Source organism: Lagenorhynchus albirostris, chromosome 6 (assembly GCF_949774975.1).
Source record: "Lagenorhynchus albirostris chromosome 6, mLagAlb1.1, whole genome shotgun sequence".
Lineage (NCBI taxonomy): Eukaryota > Metazoa > Chordata > Mammalia > Artiodactyla > Delphinidae > Lagenorhynchus > Lagenorhynchus albirostris.
In genome coordinates, this window is record NC_083100.1 from 4,794,855 (window position 1) to 4,817,866 (window position 23,012).

Consider the following 23,012-nt stretch of genomic DNA (forward strand, 5'->3'; position numbering starts at 1 on the left):
TATAGTCAACCAATTTCCTTTTGTGTATGTGTGTGTAGAACCTAACTTTCTGCCATTAATGAGTGCTAAGATACGCCACTGGTTCAACAAATATGATACGAACCGTCCTGATGTGCCACATCATACCTTTTCTTATAACTAAGTTACAAGCACATGGAGCCCCTAAAGGTATTAAAAAGGAACCTGCATTTCCTTTTCTAAAATTAAGACAGTAACCATATTCTTACCTTATGATATTTACACATAACATTTTTTTATAGTTTTTCATTTCAGATCTGAATTTATTAAAAATGAAATTCCATTTGCAAACTTAGCAACGGCATTCAATAGATGAACTGTGTATAATTTCCTTTAACCCATTTTTAATGAAATCACATTAGGGCTTCTTGAAAACCATTCAAAACTGGAAACCAACACACTTTTGAAGTATATTTGATCCAGTCTTCCTTAGATGACTGATGAGAATTTATGCTTGTTTTAACTACCAATTCCCAGCAAACCTTCTGCCTTGTTTGTAGGTTTTCCTGAGTTAAGAAAACCGAAGGCAGCCCTGAGCTCTGCCAGGCCCAGCACCTCGACTCTGCACTTTCTCTTTCCCTTTTGGGGCTTCGCGCCTTCCGTACTCAGTCAATTTCAACTTGAGCTTTCACATCTGGGTTCGTCTAACTCCTGTTCACGGAAAAGAAGGAAAACAGAAGAACCTCCTTCCTTGCCCTTCCTCTTGCTGCCCATTTATAAACCTACATAATGATGATTATGACTGAGAACGCATAAGACTAATGCTAGTGAATTCACCCAGATGGAGGCAGAAAGAATGTTGTAAGTTTGAGATAGAATCCGACACCTTAAAGAAGCAGAGGCATCCTGAGTCCCCTTGGGAATTTTTACCAGCCTCCATCCACCTCCTGACTCTCTTGATCGGAACCAAAATACAAGAAAAAAATCAAGTAAGCATTTTTTTATGCAATAGAATTAAGTTCCAATTAACTACCAATATTGTGACATTAGTTTTACACCAAAGTTTACAAATATAATGGATTATGAACCAACTCGGGACTCGGACCACAAACGTTTATTGTCGCTGAAAGAAAATATTTCAAAGTTTGAGGCAACCCACAAGTAAACCTTTGGAAGAGCATTTCTTTCCAAGTTCTTACTTAAAGAAAGCACGTGACATAAAGCTGCAGACCTTGATTTCTTGGAATCTCAACCAATATACACCAAACATGGCACTGAGACCAACAAAGGGAAGCAGGCCCAGAGGAAAATTTTACTTACAAACCAAGGCGACGCAAGTTCCAGGACACAGTAAGAACCAGTGGGAGAGGGATGGTCACCACTGGTGACGATGAATTAGGGACGATGAAAAAGCAACACTTAAAATCATCCAATGTCCCTCCCTGGTGGGATTTCTAAGATATTAAAACTTAGCACAATAAAACGTGACACAAGTTCTCCTGCAGGCTCACATTCTCCCACCACCATCCATTGTAGCTGGAATCCCAACAATACCTGGCGCTGGGGTTACTACGTGTCACTGGTGGCCGAGAGCCGCCCTGGGCCTCAGAAAGCTTTTCCTCTGGCCTCGAACGAAATGCAGGCCTCAGGTCACGCCCCGGGGCTCCGTGCAGAGGGACGAACGGAAGTCTCTCAGCTAGCACGTGGGCACTTTCAAGAGCAAATCCTACGCTCCCCGGTGAAAGGTATAAAGACTTATTTCTTAAGGGAATAAAGGGGAAATTTATCAGGAGGCCATGTGAAGAGACGACGTCATAGTTTTCTGGGAAATTAAATTAGGCCAATTTGTTTGGTCCTAGGAAAACTTAATGTCTTGTTGAAAAAAACAATCCAAGTCTTGACAAATCTTGTTGAAAAAAGAAAATTCAAATCCAAATCTTGATTATTCAAATGCTGCAACATACAGCAGACCTGAACACCCTGGTGGCCTAGGAACCGTATTTCTGCCCTTAAGTCCTGGCCCCAGCTGGGTTTATTATCCCACCCCTCACAGCCCACCCCAAGACTGCAGTAGAGACTGAACCGATTGGCCGCCTGGCTCCCCACGTCATGCTGCACACAAGATGGGGTCACCCAGCTGCTGGTCTGGGCAGAGCTGGACCAGGGAAGGCACACTTTTCTTTCAGTGGCTTGAGCGCTAGCAGGTGCTGATGCGTTTCTAAGTGTCGTCATTTTTCTCTCTCTCACTCGCTCCCCATAAGCAGCAGGGCAGGGGTAGCAGTTATGACGGCTCCCTCGTTACAGACGTGTACTCTGACCACAGAGGTAAGGGAGCTCGTTAGTGATGGGAAGCGACAGGACCAGCCTCCGTGCTCTCTTCATTCCTGCCATTACACGGGGCTGCTAAGTTCCGGCCTGTGGGCAATGACCACAATGGTCAAACTGACCAGTGTCCCCACCACTGCCTGGCCTACAGCCTTCAGTCTCGAAGCACCAGCTCGTCCTCCCAGGGCACAAAACCCAAACCTGAGAGCGGCGGGTCACCCAGGATCCTGGCCGGCACCTCCAGTCCGGTTCCTCTCTGGAGAGGGCACTGAGAATCCAGGATCGCAAGGGAATAGAAAATACCCGTAGCACTCGGGCTGGTACTTTACATTCACGCAGTGAAAGAACAGACAAGCACCATTCTAACGTGAACAAATTCAAATCTGTTCCTGAAAATACACTGTATATGGATCCAGAGGAAGGGGTTTCTGTTTGCTAAACCTTAAGAGTACCCTGAAAATGCCCTAAACTCTGAGTGTCCTGGAGAGAGGGGAGACCGGGACGAGGATCTATGGAAGCAAATCTCCAGCTTTACTAAAAGATCCCAGGAAGCGGGTGGTCAGGCTGTTGCAAGTGGAGAAGGCCAGACCTCTCGATGGGGTGGAGAAGGTCAACGACGCATAGCGGAGCCAACGGTCCAGGAACGGCGCCCTGGACTGAGCAGGGAACGCAGGGTCCGCATCTGCGTTTCCAGATTTCCTGATGACCCAAGAGAAGAAGAAAAACTGGAGCTTTAAGTGACGGCTCCTTACTTTAGAATGTCAGCAACGGATTATACACCATCTGCGTGTAATTCAGGCCAAACCCGACACATCTGCAGGCCAGACGCAGGCACCTCTGTGTCTGCGACCTCCGGCCAAGAGTTAGCAGAAGGCGGTAGTGGGGTCTGGACCAAGGTGCTGGCCCTCCCACGGCTGGGCCACGTGGGACCCCCATCCTATCACCCAGATGACAGCCATCCACAGGCTTGCACTTCCTGGAAGGGGAGTCCCGGGAAAGCCCAGGGCTGTGGATTAATGCCCACAGCCCTGGACGTCGGGGTCCACTTCTGCACTTACATGTGTGAACCTTTAGAAAAGGTCATGCAAAACACTAGGAGAAACCAGCAAACCGTGTGGTCTCTCCATAAATAAGAAGAGCCCCATCCTGAAAAACACGATGAGACGCGAGGTCTCTGATGAGTCGAGGGCGTGGGAGGCAGCAAAGCAGGATGAACTTCTGTAATCAGAGGTTTACCTGAAGTTCAAATGAGGAGACTCAGGAAACAGCTTCTGTGGATTAAAGATGTGTTTCCTTTTGCTTTCTTTCCATTTTTTTTCTTAAATTAATTCTGAACCCTGATTCTTAGAAAGTATTTGTATCAAGTGGGAATCACAGAATTTCAGAATCACAGGAGACTCTGGAAGTCAAACCATTCCATCCTGAATCTGCTAGACCAACATTTGTGCTTGATCCCTGCCCGGGGTCACCCTGCTCAAGAATCCCTGGGGACAGTGAACCCATGGGCCTGGACCCCTAGAGCTGCCTGAGCAGGGCTCCGCTGCCCTCCGGGGGCCGAGCCTGGTCTGTAACTCTGGAGTGCAGCCTGCCCCCAGCATGCCCTTCTTTTCAGGGACCAAGGACAGTTGCCACAAAGACCCAATGAGATGTCACACAGCTACACAGCCAAGCCCGTTCTTAGCCCCAGACTCCTCCCAAAGCAAAAGGTTCCAGCGCTCTGACATGGTGAGACTCTCCTCTTGAGCACAGGTAGCATCCCCCAGAGTGCTAAAGGGAGAGAACCTATCACCTCCCTTTAGGACAAACTTCTACCGATAAAGCAGGATGCTCTAACATGCTAGCAGCCCCTCACTGCAGGCTGAGCCCCTAGACTGGATCCCCCATGCTTCTGCCATCCCAGACTTACACAATTTCTACTCTAACTACCAGGAAAATGGAAAACCCTAAAAATAGTTCATTTTAAACTTTTGAAGGACACGAAGCCCTGATCCCACAAGCTAGAAGATGATAGAGGCCGGAAGGCACTCTGCCAGAGACACACGGGTGGGCAGCTCCCATCAGCGAGTGTAAATGGCCCTTCTGATTCTAAGTCTCTTTGATTCTGTGTGACCCAGGGCAAAACCACACGGCGGAATGTCAAAATGCATACTTGGTCTATCTTTCAGATGCCACTTTTGTACATGTAGAAACGATTTCCTGTTTAAGATCGTTTCTTGTGGACCAGCTATCCCAGTGTAGATGTCAATTACAGTTAATGCTTTATTTGAATTTCGTATGGCTTATGCATGTTTTAAAAATTTTTTATTTCAAAACAATATTGGGCTCATTGTGAGCCAGATGCTGCTCTAAGAGCCTTAGAAGTAAGTATTAACTCACTGAAAGCTTATGATGACCTGATGGTAATTACTATGACTATCCCCATTTTACAGATGAGGCCACTGAGGCACAGAGAGGCTATGTAACTTGCCCAACTCACACAGCCAGCTTGGTAGCTGATTTCAAGACAGCTTCCAGTGCACCAGGCTTCGTGTCCCTGTGTAAATCAGCCCACACTGACTCAGGGGTGCCTGAGACTCACTCTAACCAACAGTAGCAGCTGCAGTGATGCTACCTACACTGGGTTTAAACCTTAAGAAATCCTGGCAGCTTCTGCTTTGGGGAGCTCTGACCTAGAAGCCATGCTGTGCTCTGTCCATAGTTCTGAACCACAGAATTATGCGAAATAATAATAGTTTTTTCAAATCATTAGGGATTGGGGTAGAGTGTTAGGCAAAAATAGACTAGAAAAACAGAACTAGCGTCCTGCATTGCTGTAACAAAAATCAAAAACACATGTCACTGGCTTGCAACCAGGCAGCTGGTTGAGGCTGGCAGGGACTGAACAGCTGGAAGGACCGTGAGGAAAGTGCTCCCTGAGGTTGGAGAAAGGGGTCCGCCTTGTGTACTGGCAGGACGGACAGTTAGCAGACCTGCTCCCTGTGGGAACGTGCAGCACAGCCAGGGTGCGCAGTGAACCCCTGCACGGACCTGGCTAAGATTTCCGAGCAGAATGCCAAACACGCTAACTGCTCTGATGAGCTCTGATGAGTCTGGGAGGAGGGAGAGGAGATCAAGGTAGTTTACAAGCAGAATTAGAAAAAATATTTCTGATTTAAAAACCTCACTGGACCAGACCACGAGAAAAACTGTTTCTCAATCCCAGCTTCTCCTGCAGTAGAAAACTCTGAGAGTAAGAACTGGCCTCAGAACAAAGATGGAATCCAGGGAATGGCAGGGGATATGATCTCAGAATAAAGACCCCACCAAGAGTGTGGCAGTCAGACCCCCTTCTTGAGAACTCAGAAAGATTTCAGGTAGACCTTTCCCATTACCAGAAGACCTATGGATTAGAGACAGGAACCTGTGGATTGGCTTTCGCCTAATGGACCAAATTTGTAATTTGATACAAAGGACACCCACAAGGCTTTTAAAGGAATTACACCACTTTGGATTAAAAAGCACAGAGGGGACTTCCCTGGTGGCGCAGTGGTTAAGAATCTGCCTGCCAATGCAGGCGACTCGGGTTCAAACCCTGGTCCGGGAAGATCCCACATGCCACAGAACAACTAAGCCCGTGCGCCACAACTACTGAGCCCGCACTCTAGAGCCCGTGAGCCACAACTACTGAGCCTGCGTGCCACAACTACTGAAGCCCGTGCACCTAGAGCCTGTGCTCCGCAACAAAGAGAAGCCACCGCCATGAGAAGCCCGCGCACCGCAACGAAGAGTAGCCCCTGCTCGCCACAACTAGAGAAAGCCCGCGTGCAGCAACGAAGACCCAATGCAGCCAAAATAAATAAACAAACAAATTTATTAAAAATAAAACAAAATAAAAAGCACAGAGAAAAGAGGCCCTGGGCTTTCAACCCAAGTACAGGCTGAGAAAACTACATAGCTGTACACAGGCCATTTCTTATGGAGAAGGAAGGATGACTCAGATAGCAGAGCCCAGGGCCAAGGAGGATGGCCCGAGGAGCAGAACACACCCTGTGCTGTGGACCACTGATATCTACAGGTGTTCTGTCCCTCTCCTCCTTTTTGGAATAAGGTACCTGCTGTGGTTCTCCTGCGCCGCTGTCAGCACCGTGAGTGCGTGCGTGCGTGCGTGTGTGTTTATGCGTATGATAACTTGTCCCTTGAGTACCTGGTCTTCAGATGGAAAGGTCATATCCCAGGAGCCCCATCTACATGTGCACCTGATGTAGAGGACAATCTTGGATTCAAGCCTGAGCCAGACGCCATGATGGAATGAGACTTGGTGAATCTGGGGACAGGGTGAGGGTATTTTGCACGTGGGAGGGCAGATCGAAGTAGCTAGTCTCCAAAGATGACCCTCAAAAACTCAGCTCACTCTGTCACCCCAGGCCCTCAGACTCAACTTAACTAGTAGAATATGGTGGGAATGATGCTACTGTTCTGGCTGAAGCCTTGAGAAGGCCTGGAAGCTCCTGCTTTTGTGCCCTCGGGAGCCCTAGCCTCCTTGTAAGAAACTGGACCACTTTTCTAGGGAGACAGTGAGAAGGGAGAGACCCTGAGACTACATGGAGGAGAATCGGGTCTTGGATACACGATGGTCGTCGACCTGCTGGCGTCAACCCCCAGCCGTAGGAGCCACGTCTGCTGAGGCACCAGATGTGACTGAAGAAATCATCTTGTATGCCTCAGCCCCAGAAGGCATTTTGTGGAGCAGAAACGAGCTGTCCCCAACATCCCTGCTCCAAATTCCTGACCCATAGAGTCATGAGCAATAATAAAATGGTTACTGTTTTAAACCACTATGATTTGGGTTAATTACCAGCAACAGATAACCAGTGCAGTGGGGCGAGCCGGGAGCGATAGTCTATACTCATAACTGGAAGGTACACCACCTCCCAGTGAGTCATTTCACCCTCCAGACCAATTTCAAAGCTTTAACATCTTTTACTAGTTTGCATAGTGAGAAATTTAAGGGCTTTGTGACATCTCAAATATTCCTCTTCTCTTACTTAGAAATGGCAAACGTTGACCTAATTCCTACCACCTCATTCATTTACTGATGCATCAGAAAGACTGATTTTTAATGATCTACAACCAAAACATCAGATTCTAGGCAGGCATTTCTTGCTTTTTTGGCTCAGGGAACTTTTTCTATGGTGGAGCAAAGAGTAGAATTGTCTTTTGGATGCAATCTCTTTATTAGTCATGTGTATTCTCTGCGTAGTCCCAAGCGGTCATTGAAAGCCAAAAGCAATGTTATTAAGGGTACAAGCTTTAAATAACTTACAAAGTTAACGTAATGAATGTAACTGCTACCTGAAATCCATCACTCAGTGCCCGCTGCAGCCCCAAGCTGTGATAAAACACCACTCATAAATTTATATTAAAACCCTGTTCGATAGCAATTATTTACCAACAAAGATTTACTGATTGCATTAGAGACTGGGGGACTAAAGCAGGCACATCAGTCTTTGTTTTGAGTTGCAGGGACCAGTGGCGTTGGCGTCTGCGAGCACAGAGATCATCGCGACACCGGGGGAACATTTAACAGCCAGTCAGGGTCCTACGAGGCAACGGAGGACCAGCCAGCTGCAGGCTGCGCCATGGCAAGATCAGACCATCGACAGACACGAAGCACTGATCTCTGCTCTGAGGCAGCATTTCTCATCTGCTTTAACAGCCACTGGAGGCCATGCATGCATCTGACTGAAAGCAAAGGAGAGGCCATGTGTGATTCAGCAGTGATATAAATTGAATTATCCTGCTGCACTTGAGGGGGTGCCAACAGCTTCCTAATTACCAAGTTTAAAATGACGATAGTTTTTCCAGGGTTTGAAACATTCCACACAGGTTCGGAAATGTTTAGTATTTCTGCTTCTAAAAAGGACGTGCGGTTTGAGTCCTTCTTTGGTTCTACAGGGAACACTTGTTAAGGGCGCCCCGGTGACTTTATGACTCGCGTTATTAGTACTTTTGAGGAGATTCTCATGATAGCAGTTCAAGGTTTTCTATGGAATTTCTAAAATGTCGCAGAGAAAAGCTGGCATCTTTACCTGAGATCCAAAGAGTAAGATCACCAATCACTCGATTTTCACATTTGCATTTAGTACTTTTATTCCCATCAAGATTTTTCCTCTAACATGTATTATACTTGTGGTTTACTTATGTTTTGCTGACTTAAAGAAAGAAAAAGAAAACTAGGAAAGGGCATCTGGGTGAGTGGTCCATTTCATCATTAGAAATTGGGGAAGCACAGGAGTCGGACGACCATACAAGGCACAGGGACACTCTCCTCCCCTGTCAGGGGCTCCTGCAGAAGCCCGTCCAGCTGCGTGTCACTCCCCGCTGTGTCTCCGCCAACAGCCCACCCTTCCAGCATGAAACTTCTCCCTCCATCCTGCTCCTGCTCTCTCATTACGCTAAGCTGTCCCTTGCAGATAACAAATACACACTTCACCAAGAGTGCGCCTGGACGCAAAGGAGTGGAAATCCACGCACAGAAGTGTCTGTTGCAGGGGGTGCAGTCTGAGCCTGCCTCCCCTCACATCCCTCCATCACTTACACGTGGGACCGAGACGACGTCAGCAAACTCCCTGTTGGGAGCGTTGGATGTATAATCCTGAGCGTTGGGCTCATCCCCATGTCAACAGGAATCTCAACGCCGGTGCACCCTGCAGAGACTGCTAGCGCTGGGAATCGGGCAGCACTGGGGCTGGCAAAGTCTGGCCTGTGGGCCAAATCGAATCGTCTGCCTCTTTCTGTAAATGAAGTTTCATCGGAACGCAGCCGTGTCCATTCTTACACAGGGCTGCTTTCACCCAGTACAGCTCCGGAGTTGCAGGGAAGACCGTGTGACTTGCAAAGCATAAAATACGAGCTATCTGGCCCTTCACAGAAGAAGGTTGCTGAGCCCTGCTACAGGATCTGGAACCATGAAGAAGCAACTGGCAGCCACTGACTTAATTTACTTTATTTATTTATTTTTACTTTATTTTTTTTAAATAAATTTATTTATTTAATTAATTTATTTTTGGCTGCGTTCAGTCTTCATTGCTGCGCGCAGGCTTTCTCTAGTTGTGGTGAGTGGGGGCTACTCTTGGTCGCGGTGCGCAGGCTTCTCACCGCGGTGGCTTCTTTCGTTGTGGAGCACGGGCTCTAGGCACGCAGGCTCAGTAGCCGTGGCTCACAGGCTCTAGAGCGCAGGCTCAGTAGCTGTGGCGCGCGGGCTTAGCTGCTCCACGGCACGTGGGATCTTCCTGGACCAGGGCTCAAACCTGTGTCCCCTGCACTGGCAGGCAGATTCTTAACCACTGCACCACCAGGGAAGTCCCAACTGACTTAATTTAAAGTTGGCAAATTCTGTTCTTTTCCCCCAAGTTCCCATCTTGCATCCTCCCCTTACTCCTGCTGAAGACCCCCTTACACTCTAGCACTGTATGGAAGCTGGGCTCTGGGCTTGCATAACCTCTGCTGAAACAAGCATCACCTGGACCCTTAGAATAATGGTTGCTCTGGGCTGAATTATATCCCCCCTAAATTTTTATTGTGAAGTCCTAACCCCCAGGACCTCAGAATGTGACTGCATTTGGAGATACAGGGCCTTTAAAGAACCTATGGCTAACGAGGCCTGTAGGATGGGCCCTAACCCAGGAGGACTGATGTCCTTATAGGAAGAGATTCAGACACAGACACACATGGAGGGAAGATGATGTGAAGACACAGGGAGAAGATGCCCAACCACAAACCAAGGCAAGAGGACTCCAAGGAAGGACATCACCTTGATCTCAGACTTCCAGGCTTCAGGACTGTGAGAAAATAAATGCCTGGTTTTTGGTTTTTTTTTGCGGTGCGTGGGCCTCTCACTGTTGTGGCCTCTCCCGTCGCGGAGCACAGGCTCCGGACGCGCAGGCTCAGCGGCCATGGCTCACGGGCCCAGCCGCTCCGCGGCACGTGGGATCTTCCCGGACCAGGGCACGAACCCATGTCCCCTGCATCGGCAGGCGGACTCCCAACCACTGCGCCACCAGGGAAGCCCTAAATGCCTGCTTTTAAGGCTCCCAGTCTGTGGAACTGTAACCGAGCAGGACCCTATGGGGTCTTCCCGGGACAGATGCCCTCCCGCCCCACATGTCCACCTGCCCCTTGTCTGTAGAAAAACTTTAATAAAAGTTTTGAATAAATTTAATCAGAGAAGTGAGGAAACGCAGGAAGAAAACAGTCAAGCAAGACCAAGTAATAGTTTAGCCATTAAACAAAGTCAGGGACCTTTAATTCCTCCTCAAGGGCTACAGATAATATTCTAAGTCTTATCCTTTGAGCTGTTTTGCAGACACGGAAACCCACACCAGGTGGGAGAAGTTAACTGCATGCTGCCCACCAGCACACAGACCCCAGATGGGCTGGAACCAGAAGGCTGGTGATGCTGACTCCCGATGACCTCACCACCAACCAATCAGAAGAGTGTCTGTGAGCTGATCACACACCCTCCAACCCCCCTCCCTCACCCCGTCTTTAAAAACCTGTCCCTGAAAGCCAACGGGGAATTCAGGCCGTTAGAGCACCAGCTGCCTAGACTCCGTGCTTGGTGCCCTGCAATACATGCCGCCCTTCCCCCTTTGCCACAACCCGGCGCCAGGAGCCTGGCTTTAGTGCGGGCAAGGGGACCCGGGTTTGGTTCCGTAACAGTACTTTGTTACGGCAGCCCTGAAAGACTAGTACAACGGTGTGCAAACAGCTTGTAAGCTGCTGTAGGACAGAGAAAGGGTCTCATCCACCAGCACCCAGCACAGCAGGTAGTACAGCCCGGACCTCACCACGAATGCCCTGCAGGTCCCCACGTCACACAGCATCTTCAGCTCTCAACTCCCTGCTCACTCGAGTCTCACTTTTCCTCCCCAGTAGGACGCGTTCCCTGAGTATCCATCAGGCACCTCAAATACAGCACACCCCAACAGACAGGGAATTCTGGGGCGAGTGGCATGCGGTGAGTCCTAAGTAATCACGCCCATTTACAGACGTGCCTGGTTCTAAACTACCTCCCCAAATCCGGAACGTCTCCAGATAGCAGAGCAATCCATCGCAAACCTAAAACCAAAATCCAAAACGCAGGGAGGGTGCAGCAACCCGCCACTCAATTACAACGCCACTGAATCACATGGGGATGAGGGACCCGCCTGCTACAGGTTTAACAGGAAAAAGCAAGTGGGACAAAAATGACAAGACTGTACACCGTGGATCGAAACAGCTTGCGGTTCTAGACGCAGAAAAATACTCTTAAGTCAAAGAAGAAAGTCAGTAACAACCGCTCATTATATGCAAGAAGATAATTCCTATGAAATGGTTTCCCCAGATGCTCCTCAAACAGAACAATTCTAGCAAATTCATACACGTGAGGCTTGGATGTCAGTGTTGGTAAAAGGAGACGGACCAGTTCGACCGGGACCTGCGAGCTCTGCCAGGACTCCACCATTTTAACTTTCCACCTAGTTTAGAGTGTTTCCATAGAAACAGCGGGAAGCCCCTCTTAGCTGAGCTCTTTTTTTGGAATAGTAATATCTGCATCCCTAGCCCCCCATCCAGAGGATCTATTATCCCACAAATGGAAGCTTTGCTCCAGCCGGTGGAGGGAGTTGGGGGACGAGGCCAAGGCACCAGTGAGGATTCTGGATCTCTAAGCAGCTCCCTCGCGATGCCCTCCCCTTTCTGGTTAGTAATATTTCTGTCATTCTGCCAGGTTGTAGGGTACAAAGGGTTCCACTTTAATTGAGCTGTCAGCATCTCCGACAATCCTATAAAGCCTCGATTATGCACGGCGGGGTTAGTGACACACTTGTTATTGTGGATGCCCTATTTGCGAAACCCAAGCCTGCACCACGCGCGGGTCAGCTCACCCGCGCGACCTTCCTGTCATTAGCCGCGTCGATTTCTACCTCACCGCTGAGAAAATCACACGGCGCGGCTTCAAAGCGCCGGCCGGGACTGGATTCGACCAGGAGCTAATCACCCACAAATCCAGCTCAAATGGCAATAATTGGCTAAACTGCTCCCCTCTCCAGAGCTCAGCAGTAATTTGGGATAATAAAGAAAAGAATTATTCAGCCAACTGCCCCGGAATGGATGCTTTGTGACCGACACACTTCACATTTTAATAATGATGGACACAGAATCCAATTTAATTCCGTGTCAACTGAGTAACGAGACGGAGAACAATGGCGGGGAAGGGAAAAAAAGTTTGCTGGTTTTTTTCCCCCCTTTTTAGAAAAGCACGTTAACCCTGAGGAACGCTGAAGAGATGTGGACTTCACGTTGGGTCTGGCTGAATTATGAAGTCCCCACGAGGACCAAATGAATTCTAAACAGGGGCGGAAAAACAAAACAACGAGGCTGCTATATACTGGGATAATTTCAAACAACCACCAAAAACACTCCCCTCATCCAACGAAAAGAAAGGAAACGAAGAAGAAACCGTTGCCGCCAGGATGGACAGATCCTTCTTGATTTTTCTAGTTAATATCATCTCTTGATCACTTCGTCTGTCTTCCCTCTTACCCTGCCTCTTTCTGCCACCAGGGTTGCGGCAGCTGGGATGAGAGCTCTGCCTTGACGGCAGCCTGGTGACACCGCTGCAGTCACCCCGCAACACTGACTGCCGTCCGGGGGCCCAGCGGGCGCGTGGCGGAGCAGGGCTGCTCCGTCATCATCCCGGCCCTGACCTGTCCTCCCAGCCAGACCACCCCTGGAGGCGAGAACCACAAACAAAAACTGCGGGCGGGAGATGGACACCACTCGCTCGGAGCCGGTGAGACTTCTTTTCCTAAAGAAAATCAAACTGAATTCAATCCCCCGCCTCGGAAGCCAGGACACCCCAGTGTCCAGCCAGGTGACAGCGTGAGGCCAAGGATGGAGGGGCCCCTTTGTGCGATGGGGGGGCATTGCCCCAAGTACAAACTGTGGGGCGACACACGCAAACGTGTGTGTGCAAACGTGGCAGAGAGGAATTCCTGGACAAGCAACAATAAAGAACCTGTGGCTGCTTCTTTATTCAAGCAAATGATCCCTAAACCCAGTCATCAGCCCCCACAGGACACCCACCAGGGCGACTGTTAGCGTGCGTGTGAGCAAGGTGTGCGTGGGACATGGAAGTTACCTGGTGTGAGACACCAGGTGAGCTGCGAGGAGATTTCACATCTCCATCAGCTAAGTGTTAGTCTTCTGCAGGGGAGATCTGTCTTTTCTCCCCTAACCAACACTTCTAAACGCGTTCTCCTTGGGATATGCTCTGTTCTCACTTCCTTCTCGTTTCTCTCCTACCTGTCTGCCAACTGCTCACCCACCTGCCTCACATGCTGCCACTGCTGAGACCTGGTTTCTTTCCAGGTTACACTCTGCCCCTAGAAAGTCACCAGCAGCTGTGGGGAGCTCTCCCAGGGCACCCCAGGTAGTTCCTTCCCACCGTGTTCAGGCTCCCCATCACTCCCAGACTGGGCAGCACTGCCAAACTGGTGAGAGTTGTCACCAACTGTGGCGCCCCTCCCCCTGCCTCTCCCGCCTCCTCAGCAGGCGTCTCCTAGTCAGCTTAAGTCCCCTCAGCTCTGGGCCTGCTCTGCCCAGCAGAGTCACCACGAGCCCCGGGTGACAAGTGAGGACTCCACCTGTCCTCAGCTCTGAGGCTTGCTGTAGGTGTAAACCAAAACCACACACCAGAGTCTGAAGGCTTAGCAGGAAAAATGGGCAACTTTTTAAATTGGTTACATGCTGACATGATTTAATTTGGGATAGACTCAGTTAAACAAAACATTATTAAATTTCATTTCACTTGTTCTTATTTACTCTTTCTAATATGAATACCAAAAGAGGGGTGCGATTGTATCTGTGGTTCACATTCTGTTTCCATCTGACACTGCTGCCTACCCAGATCACATCTGCTCCCCCGTCGGGCTCCTGGGCTTCTGCAGCAGCAGCTTAACCAGGGAAGAGGCCATTCTCGTCTAGCTCATTTTTGTTTCCTACAACCTGGCACATGACAAGTGCTCAAGAAAAGGCTGTTGGACAAATGAACACATAACTGTATGACATAACCATCGCCGTGAACGGTAAAAGGTTTCGTGGAGATTAAATAATCGTGCGACGTAATATGGCCAGTGAGGAGTAAAACCCAAATCTGCACCCACGTTGTCTGTAGGGCTCCAATCCTCTTACGGTAACCACATGCCTTGCACCACACAGCAAAGGTGATTAGAAATCGCACGCTCGTAAGGAGATCGCATCAGACACCGAATCAGTACAAATCGTCTTCCTGTACGCATGGTAAGTGTAAAGTGCTGCTTTGGATACAGGGAGGCATAAAGAAGAACACTGCGTGGGGCCTGCCCCTCGGGATTCTTCTATTTTGGAAATTAAGATGTGGGCACAGGCAGAGGAAGGCAATTCAAACCTGGATTAGAGTTTCTACCGGAGAAATCAAAGGAGGGAAGGATTACTCACTTTGCTCCTGGTTAAGAAAAGAAGAAAGTTGGTGCCAACAGCCATGTTTCGCTTTTAAGCCAAGACTTAAACCAGGGGTGGTACCCGCTTGGCGGGCAGGCTCCCACTTCGCCACCCTCTAGGCATTTGCGAGGGCGAGCATCGAGCTTTCTCAACACAGCCCTCCAGGCAGGCTCTACTGTGGATGAGAACCGGCACAGAACAGGAATCCACAGCCGTCCCGCCCCTGATACTGCTAAGCCCTGGTCTCCAGAAACATTCCACATGCCATCTTTTTTTTTTTTTTAAATGTTGAACCTTCTTTTAATTTATTTATTTTTATTTTTGGCTGTGTTGGGTGTTCGTTTCTGTGCGAGGGCTTTCTCTAGTTGCGGCGAGCGGGGGCCACTCTTCATCGCCGTGCGCGGGCCTCTCACTGTCGCGGCCTCTCTTGTTGCGGAGCACAGGGTCCAGACGCGCAGGCTCAGTAGTTGTGGCTCACGGGCCCAGCTGCTCCACGACATATGCGATCCTCCCAGACCGGGGCTCAAACCCGTGTCCCCTGCATTGGCAGGCAGATTCTCAACCACTGCGCCACTAGGGAAGCCCCACATGAGATCTTTTTTTGTTTTGTTTTGTTTTTGGGTTTTTTTGCGTTACGCGGGCCTCTCACTGTTGTGGCCTCTCCTGTTGCGGAGCACAGGCTCTGGACGCACAGGCTCAGTAGCCATGGCTCACGGGCCCAGCCGCTCCGCGGCATGTGGGATCTTCCCGGAACGGGGCATGAACCTGTGTCCCCCGCGTTGGCAGGCGGACTCTCAACCACTGCGCCACCAGGGAAGCCCAACACATGCGATCTTTTTATGAGCAGCACAAATATTTCCTTCCACGACTATCTTCTATCCCAGCGATGCCGATGATTACTACGACCACTATTACTACTACTTAATTTCTTGGAAACTGAATACTGTTGTGAACTGATTAGAAAATGACAGAGACAGAGACAGAGACAGAGAGATAGAGACAGAGAGAGACTGCGTTTCTGGAAAACCAAAGTGAATCTAGTCAGCGCCACGTCCTGGGGCTGTGTGTATACTCAGAGCTATCACTGAAGGCCCAGGACGGCAGGGTCTCTATAAGCTAGTGGGTGAGTTTTCATTTCAGACCATTACCTGCCAGGTGCTCAGTTACTAGGTTAGTCTGGCTGAAGGGGGCACCCCTGCTCTCAGTCTTTGCCTAAAGGCGTGAGTTCAAACAAAGATACCCAAGACACCCAGGACAGGGTGCAAAATGATTCTCTTCCTCCCAAATGGTCTTGCTGTCTTACATCTAAGATGTCAGGTGGAACTTGTCTACAGATTCCAGTGTCTTCCCCAGCAGTTTCATTTGAGGAAATGTCAGATTGCTGAAAACTGTCATCAAACGGATATATGTGCTTACAAGTGTAAATACGCATGAATAAGGTAAAGGGCCATCCCTAGAACTACTCCCTTGGTGAGCGGGAACGAGCATGCCCACCCATCCACCAGCTGCCCACCAGGGTCACTAGTGGGTCGTTTCACAGACAGCAGTCAGCTCACCTGTCTGAACATACCTGGAAGGAGAGGGAAGATAGCCGTCAGCGTGCAGAGCCCCGAATTGCAGGCAGGGGCTACGCTGCTGAATACACACAATGCATGTGGGTGACAGAGGTGATGGTGACTGTGGGGCAGGTCGGATGTGCTTCTTTTCTGCCAAACATCCTCTACCAACGTCTTCTGTGCTCCAGCTCAGAGGCTGTTGCCATCAACGAGAAATGTGCTCCCTAATTACGGAGTAAAATCAAGTGGCGTCCATCACACCTTACTGACATCAACATTCTGGATAAAATTCTCAGCAGTCATCAAAAATGTGCTTAAGGAAATGTCCACATAAAAAAGACTATACCTTATTTCACGCCAAAGTCCTCAAATAACAAAATTTAAAACATAAAAGAGGGTGAAGTCATGTTCAACCAGTCCTCTGATGCATCACATTAGAAAAACAATGACTCCAATGGTCTCACTCTAGAAGGTGATTGTTAATCAGGGCAGTTTAATGATGAAACACTGCAAGTATTGTGTCAGCAAGTTAAAAATGGCCTTGTTTCAATACAAGAATCACTCGGTATATACTATATATGAAGTATTGTATTTCATGCCCCATTTACTGTAACACATTAGTGGGTTCAATCATCAAGTAACAACTGTTTCCTTGCCAGGTTCAGATATTGGGGGGGGGGCGGTCTGCAGTGGGAGAAGAGCCCCTGTAGGCTCAGAGGGCCGTAGGCACGTACAGAGATTTGGTCCTGTTCATTTTATGGGCCCTTCGACAATAGTAAATAATTGCACATCTAGATTTTAGCAAATAATACAGTCTTAGTGAATGCTTGTTTTTTAAACGCCAACTAACTGAAACACTATTAGACATGTTGTTCTTCATTGAATTATTTAAGATCACACAGAAAGAAGACTAGACAGCAGAGCCTTCCTGCAATGATGTGACTGATTCACTTCACTATGAAAATGTCAGAAAGAATAAAACAGACTGCAAGAACTCTCTGCAAAGCAAAAAGCTGTACAGTCTTTAAATATGAACTGTTTGCAAACTCCAGTCACTTCTTATATTAAAAAAATTCCAAAACTGAGACTAAGACAGGATATTTCACAAATTGGATTCTCTTTGGTTTAACACTATCCTAGATACTATTCCTATTGATCTGTGATGTGACAGTAGAAGGTATGGGGAGACAGTGGTGATTGGAAACCTATGTGATTAGAAAAGCTCACTCGTATACTGAATCCATAAACTATTTCCTTGGGGGGAAAAAAAAAGCACAGCAACCACGGTTTCAAACGGTTGGTTAAGAGGTTTACAGGAAATGCCGGGCACTCACATAATGACTCTCAACAGAGCACAGATCTGTATTTTCCTTTTCACCTTGACTGCCAGGATGCTCAGAGATGTTACATTTTTCTGAGTAGGTTTTCTGGTAAGTGCCTTTTCCTTCGGTGCCCGGCACTTAACTTTTTATAGTTTTCACAAGTGTCTGCGTTTCTTTTAGTGTAAGATAAAGTTGAAAGAAAGAGAAGAAGAAAAACACTTGAGAGGAAGGTTTAGCCCCCAAACTCAGGCCATAAGAAAGCAGTTAAGAGACTGGTTTGGGAGGGAAAGGGAGCCCGTGTGGCTGGTGATCGCAGCCTAATTCCCCTTCAAGAGGCACCCAGGGGCAGTCACACAACCTCTGCTCGGTGGTGTCCGCCTGGGCTCCCAGGCAGGACCCGAGCTGCCCTCGAACCTGAGCTGTTTGTTACTTCTTGCTGCCGAAAAGAGGCTCGGAGCCAGGGCTGAGGCATTTCGGTCTTTGAACTGCTTTCAGTGCTGTGAGGGGCAGGCCAACGGCTCTCCAGACAATAGTTCAGAACTTGTTCAGCAAAGCTTGATTTTTTTGCCTTCAAAGGTTGAAATTTGTTCTACAGATAAAAGTAATGCCTTCAGGGAAAATAACTCTAAGGCATTCCTGACAAATTCAAGTCCCTCCGAGTATCAAGCTACTATTGTGCTAAGGTACAGTCAGCTACGAAATACAGTTAGAAAAGGAAAGCCAGAACTTAAAAAAAAAAGAAAAAAAAAAAACTGCCCAGGAAAAACAAGCAAGTAGAAGGCCTGATGCTACTTGGTTGTTTCTATCTGAAAGCTGGCAGACCCAAGAACATACACGTTTATAGAGGTAACAGGCTCCCATGTTGAAAGGGGAGGGAACAGAAAAAAGAGATGTTTGTAGATTTTAGGATGCGGGCTCTAATAGGACAAGAGCGAGCTATTCTTCCTCAAGGACAGAGAATGGTTCTCTAGCCTTGGCAAGTATTTCCTCCTTTTAAAACTTCTCATGGGTGGAGAGGGAGTTAATAAAAGAAACAATATGTATAAGAAAGTGCAAGGTGCCCAGCATACGGCTAATAGAATTTGATGCTGGCTTTAATTTTAATGAAGAAAGTTGCCAGTAGCAACAAAACTGTCAGCAGCCGCTGAGGACCATTAATAAAGACGGAGACAACATTAGTGCCCGGCACCAGTACAAAAGGTTCCCCTCGCTCCATGCTGTGCTAAATTGGCTGCCCAATTTTTCTTAAGTGTCCATTCTATTTAGAAGACAATTTATTAATTTTTGCCATTTATTGTCAGTTGACAGGCCATCATTTTGTAGCCCGAATTTTAGATGAAAACTAATTGAAAAGACTGGCAGTATTTATGAGGGGTATTATTTGTCAATTACAGCGGCAAATACTCCTTGCTACCACCGAGTTTGATGCCCCAGCTCCCTGGGTGTGAGGACTGGTATGGCTGGCATTAAAATATGAGTGAGTCTCTCCCAGCTCATCAGCTCATCAATTTCACAGGCACGGAGGGAAACCACCTTCACGTTATAGGGACCTTTCATGGTAGATGGATATGTTATAACTTTTGACAAAGGGGAAGTACACAGCAAGTAATGAGAACAGATAATTGTGCACACAGAATGTAATTCACTGCGAAATAATTCATATCCACTACTTTTTATCATCTCTGGATAAGAGTCATCATAACTACTTAAACAGTCTGCTTTCTTAATTTTATACATTTTAAAGTAATTTCCCCTAAGTTACTATATTTCAAACAAATCCAAGTAGATGTATATGTTCTGCCTGTCCATTTTCCAACTTGAAGGCTCAAATGTCTTTTTTTTCCAAAAAACACTAAGCCTTATCCTTTATAAGGAAAACTGCTTTTACTCAGTCCAAACCCCTCCAGAACCTTGCAGCTAAAATGTTTGATAAATATGTATCTCTGAAGATGTTATGTTCATATGCTACAGTATTATCTTTTCATGTTTTAACTAATGTTTCCAAAACCTTGGATACAATGTGTTGAAGCAGTGAACAGTAATTTGCTTACCAACTAAAGAAAAGTTAAATGAGTTATAATTTTATGTGCCCAACTTAAGTTTCCTTTCTGTAGTAACGTTGATGGTGGAATTTGTTAAAGATTGCTATATTGCCTGAATTATGTTCCATTTGAATTTATACAAAGTTAAAGGTTTTAGCAATTAAGATAAGCATTCTCCCCAAACGGCAATACTAAATTAAATGACGTACATGGCGTCTTGCCAATTACCCAGTCCTCTGCCAGAAAAACGAGAATTCCCTGGGATCACCCAGGCAGCCGCGCGGAGGGTAGCTATGCTCACCTAAAACATTCAAACGCTTAAACAAAAAACATGGCACAGATCAAAAGAGATATTTCAGGATGAACTTCAGTAAACTTCTGCATCCTTCAGTGCTTCTAACTGGAAAACCTTTCTTTGTACCCAATCGATTCCCAAGTGACTTCTGTGCTGAATTCTCGGAAATCAGTTACAGGCATCCATAGAAAATGCTTGTATCGGTCTTTCCTTATCAGTAACTGACTGTATTTGCTGCCATCCCAAAGCTGGCCGGCGGGCAGAGGGGAGCTCATCTGTCAACTCAGGTACGGTGCACACACGCAAAGAGGGATGACATGTGTGTGACACGCAAGCCATGTTTTTGTGCGCATCCACTTTTGTAGTTTCTGGTTTGAAAGTAACGGCTGTGGGACTGCCAGTGCAGGGGACATGGGTTCCAGCCCTGGCCCATGAAGATCCCACATGCTGCGAAGCAACCTGTGAGCCACAAGTACTGAGCCTGTGCTCTAGAGCCCGCGAGCCACAGCTACTGCCTCCCGCGCACCTAGAGCCCGTGCTCTGCCAGAGAAGCCACTGCGATGAGAAGCCCGCGCACTGCAATGAAAGAGGAGCCCCCGCTCGCCACAGCTAGAGAAAGCCCGCACGCAGCAGCAAAGATCCAACATAGCCATAAATAAATAACTATATATATATGAAAAAAGTAATGTCTGCGACCAGGGTGGTGTGCCCTGGTCTCCTCAAGGGACGTGCTATGAGCAACCCAGGAGGGTCGGGGACAGGAGAGGGGAGGGACCACATCCGAGGTCCCCGTGTGATGCTCAGGGAAGGCTCCGAAGAGCAGCGTCCCAGGGATGCGGTGCCTCTGCACTGAGCTGCTGACTGCTGATGCAGCATCTGGGTGGGCTCCAATGAGGGCGCTCCCCGGAGGGCTTGTTCCCATGCAAGCAACTCTGGGCCCATTACATGGGGTGTGATTTGAGTCTGTGTGTCTCTCTGCACGTCTACAGCAGACTGCCCTCGAACACCGAAGATGGCCAACCAGGCTACACTGTCGGGACCAAGTGGCTTCCCAGATACCACACGGCATGAGCCGACCCTTACTGAGGAGACGTCCCTGGGGTTTAGCCTCAAACAGGCAGCACTGTCTGAAGTAGTTTATCTTCTGGTTTCATTGAGAAACAATTGACATAGGTCACTGTGTAAGTTTAAGGCACACAGCATTGTGGTTTAACTTGTATATATTGTGAAATGACTCCCACAGTAGGTTCGGCTAACATCCGTCTTCTCATATACATACAATAAAAAGAAAAGAAGGACAAAAAGAAGGAAGGGGGGGGGAAGCTTTTCTTTGTGATGAGCTCTCTTAGGGTTACTCTCTTCACCTTCCTATACACCACAGAGCAGTGGTGACTGCAGCCATCATGCTGTTCCTTACATCCCTAGTACTTGTTTATCCTGTTAACTTATTAACTGGAAGTTTGTACCTTTTGACCACCTCCCTCCAGCTCCCCGAGCCCCTACTGTTCCCCTTTGGTAACCACAAATCTGATCTCCTTTTGTATGAGTCTGGTTTTGTGTTCTTTACGTTCCACATATAAGAGAAGTGTTGGAATTTAATGGCAACCCCGGCAGGGACACTTATTGGTGACCCTCCCGCACTCACCCCTATTCTCATTTCGGCCGGTGTATGCGGGGTGCCCTTGGTCAAGGTCACTGCCTTGCCAGTGCACACTGTGTCCCTGACTCATGGGGGCTGGGTCAGAATTGGACTGGCATTTGGTCCACGTGAACAGCACTTGGGGGGGTCTTCTGTTTGAGGCTACTGCTGGCTTAGACGTGGTAACCACAGGAGGGCCCGGGCTTCAGCACACGGAGCACGAGAACACGCAGGGCCTGAACCCAGAGAGGTCAGAGCTGGGAGATGCTCCCTGGTGCCACAGTTTGCGGTTGCCCCTCTGCTTCCTGGCTGCCACCAGGTGAGGTGACTTTTCTCACACACACACCCCCCAAATCATTGTGGGTGAGCCACCAAGGATGGGGACGAACCTCAGGGACAGAGCCACGGCCTCAGCAATGCTAGATTAAGATGCAAATTTTAAATATCTTCAGTACTTCTGAGACAAGACTGGCCTTCTGGGAATGCAACAGCCTCTGTGCCTCCAGAGACCCCCAAAGGGTCCCTCCTCCCTACCCAGATGCCTGGTCCTCCACGTACCAACAGGCCTCCCAGTTTCCAGCATCGTGGAGGCAAGAGAAGGAGGTCTGGGTTGATGTGTCCAGACAATATAAAAACCCAAAAGTTCAGGGAATGAGTCTAAAGGACAGGAAGACAGATACTCTATTGCTATCTAAACCTGGAATCACTCCATTTTGAATTTAGTGTAAGTCAACTTTTAAAACTTCAAAAATATATCCAAGATAAAATAAGCTTAGAGTTAGGTTTCTTTTTTTTTTTTTTGCAGTATGTGGGCCTCTCACTGTTGGGGCCTCTCACCGCTGTGGCCTCTCCCGTTGCGGAGCACAGGCTCCGGACGCGCAGGCTCAGCGGCCATGGCTCACGGGCCCAGCCGCTCTGCGGCACGTGGGATCTTCCCGGACCGGGGCACGAACCCGCGTCCCCTGCATCGGCAGGCGGACTCTCAACCACTGCGCTACCAGGGAAGCCCTAGAGTTAGGTTTTGATAAACCTGAACGATGATAAACCTGTAACTGACTTAATAACTAGATCTAGAAATTCTGATGATGTTTAAATAAAGGTGAGCAAAGAGAACTTAAGATCCCAGGTGGCATTTCCTTTTGAATAAATACACTAGTGATTCGGAAATGCCTGCCACCCTACCACAAACCCCCTGATCCAGCCGCATCACCACTTTCCATAGACTTTGCTGACAGTCGCCCCTCCGGCCAGACTTTCCTTTCCATTCCGGGCCCAACACACAGCAGCTCACACATCAGCAAGGCCAGGGGCTACGTGATACACCTGAGAATATGGTTTGTTGAACATCACAAAGGAAGGACTTCACCTTTTCTT

General features: G+C 48.2%; 1 protein-coding gene across 9 annotated transcripts in view; it reads right to left on the reverse strand.

Annotated features, from left to right (window-relative positions):
* Positions 1-23,012, reverse strand: part of AGAP1 (ArfGAP with GTPase domain, ankyrin repeat and PH domain 1) — a 555,073-nt gene that overhangs the window by 200,962 nt on the left and 331,099 nt on the right. The gene's annotated exons all lie outside the window — the stretch shown is intronic.